We start from the raw sequence: 2,500 nt of genomic DNA, 5'->3' as shown, positions 1-2,500 counted from the left end.
ATCCAAGCTAGCAAGCGACGCCGCGCCCGCCGCCCGCCCCGACCCACGTTAGGGGCGCTTGCGCCCCAAGGGCCCGTGCCATTGGCTAAGCCGGTCCGGCCGATGTGCCGTGGCCGGCCGCTCGAAGCTCCCTTCCTAACGGGCGGTGGGCTGAATCCTTTGCAGACGACTTAAATACGCGACGGGGCATTGTAAGTGGCAGAGTGGCCTTGCTGCCACGATCCACCGAGATCCAGCCCCACGTCGCACGGATTCGTCCCTCCCCCAACTCTTCATTTCGGAAAAAGGTTCGAAACCCCATCGTGCAAGCTACGATGCCTCCCAAAATCTCTAAGTCCTTTGGATAAAGCACCAAGTCATGGGGAAAGTACACAAAGGTCTAACGGAATGCACGTAGCAACTTGAACGCGAATCGCGGTGTCATGCACATGCATGTTTGAGAATTTACCAAGTCATCGACATACGAACCCGCCTTTGTGCGGAGAGAACATATGAACTCAATGTAGGTCTTTGCCGTAGACTTGAATGACAATTCATAATCCGTGCATTCATAAGGCCGTCCCGGATGGACGTCTAAGTTCGCAAAGAATCTGGATGCACTAGTGCAAATCCGTAATGCCGTGGTAACCAGAGAGGTATGCTCGCAACATGGGAATCATAGTTTTGGCACTTGCAAATATTGTGAATAACTTTGCCTGAAAGAAACATGGCGGAAAGACGGAATATCATACCAACATGACACGAGAAGTAACACCGATGTACTTCGTAAAACAACCGTAGCACCTCCATGGCGCGAGGCGTTCGTGGATACGCTGAAAAACGTCAAACGTCACAGAGAACTATAGTCGGGTGGACGCGCGGCGGTCGAGATACGGTGAAAAACCATGGCGCGCCAGCCAAAACGACGGTACACGCTGAAAACGTCAAATTAGGGCAGACGACGGAAAACGTCTAACGACACGGTGAACTATAGTCGGGTGGGCGCGCGGCGGTCGAGATACGGTGAAAAACCATGGCGCCCCAGCCAAAACGATGGAACCGGCCGAAGACGCCTAATTCGGCGCGACGACGGAAATCGACAAACGACACGGTGAACTATAGTCGGGTGGGCGCGCGGCGGTCGAGATACGGTGAAAAACCATGGCCCGCCACCCAAAACGACGGAACCGCTGAAAACGGCTAAGTCGGGCCGACGCCGAACGCCCAACGACACGGAGCGCATAGCCGGGTGGGCGCGCGCTGGTCGGGATACGGTGAAAACCATGGCGCCGCAGCCAATACGACGGAATCGGCTAAAAACGGCTAAGTCGGGCCGACGTCGGAAAACGCCCAACGACGCCGAGCGCATACCGGATGGGCGCGCTGCCGGTCGGGTTACGGTGAAAACCATGGCGCCGCAGCCAATACGACGGAATCGCTAAAAACGGCTAAGTCGGGCCGACGCCGGAAAACGCCCAACGACACGGAGCGCATAGTCGGGTGGGCGCGCGCTGGTCGGGTTACGGTGAAAACCATGGTGCCGCAGCCAATACGACGGAATCGCTAAAAACGCTAAGTCGGTCCGACGCCGGAAAACGCCCAACGACGCCGAGCGCATAGCCGGTGGGCGCGCGCTGGTCGGGTAACGGTGAAAACCATGGCGCCGCAGCCAATACGACGGAATCGCTAAAAACGCCAAGTCGGGCCGACGCCGGAAAACGCCCAACGACGCCGAGCGCATACCGGGTGGGCGCGCGCTGGTCGGGTAACGGTGAAAACCATGGCGCCGCAGCCAATACGACGGAATCGCTAAAAACGCCAAGTCGGGCCGACGCCGGAAAACGCCCAACGACGCCGAGCGCATAGCCGGTGGGCGGGGGCTGGTGGGGTAACGGTGAAAACCATGGCGCCGCAGCCAATACGACGGAATCGCTAAAAACGCCAAGTCGGGCCGACGCCGGAAAACGCCCAACGACGCCGAGCGATAGCCGGGTGGGCGCGCGCTGGTCGGGTAACGGTGAAAACCATGGCGCCGCAGCCAATACGACGGAATCGCTAAAAACGCCAAGTCGGGCCGACGCCGGAAAACGCCCAACGACGCCGAAAGCGCATGGGGCCGGTGGGCGCGCGCTGGTCGGGTAACGGTGAAAACCATGGCGCCGCAGCCAATACGACGGAATCGCTAAAAACGCCAAGTCGGGCCGACGCCGGAAAACGCCCAACGACGCCGAGCGCATAGCCGGGTGGGCGCGCGCTGGTCGGGTAACGGTGAAAACCATGGCGCCGCAGCCAATACGACGGAATCGCTAAAAACGCCAAGTCGGGCCGACGCCGGAAAACGCCCAACGACGCCGAGCGCATAGCCGGGTGGGCGCGCTGGTCGGGTAACGGTGAAAACCATGGCGCCGCAGCCAATACGACGGAATCGCTAAAAACGCCAAGTCGGGCCGACGCCGGAAAACGCCCAACGACGCCGAGCGCATACCGGTGGGCGCGCTGGTCGGGTAACGGTGAAAACCAC

At 59.8% G+C, this 2,500-nt stretch overlaps 1 non-coding gene across 1 annotated transcript in view; it reads left to right on the top strand.

Moving 5' to 3' along the window:
* Window positions 1–257, top strand: part of LOC139832969 (28S ribosomal RNA) — a 3,377-nt gene extending 3,120 nt beyond the window's left edge. The window contains exon 1 of the ribosomal RNA XR_011747875.1: window positions 1–257. This exon is cut by the window's left edge and continues 3,120 nt beyond it. This is a non-coding gene — a ribosomal RNA (28S ribosomal RNA).
* Window positions 258–2,500: the final 2,243 nt, after the last annotated feature.

Source organism: Lolium perenne, chromosome 6 (genome assembly GCF_019359855.2).
Source record: "Lolium perenne isolate Kyuss_39 chromosome 6, Kyuss_2.0, whole genome shotgun sequence".
In the NCBI taxonomy this organism is placed as follows: domain Eukaryota; kingdom Viridiplantae; phylum Streptophyta; class Magnoliopsida; order Poales; family Poaceae; genus Lolium; species Lolium perenne.
The sequence above is the reverse complement of the archived record's forward strand: the minus strand, read 5'-3'. Positions and strand labels throughout refer to the sequence as shown.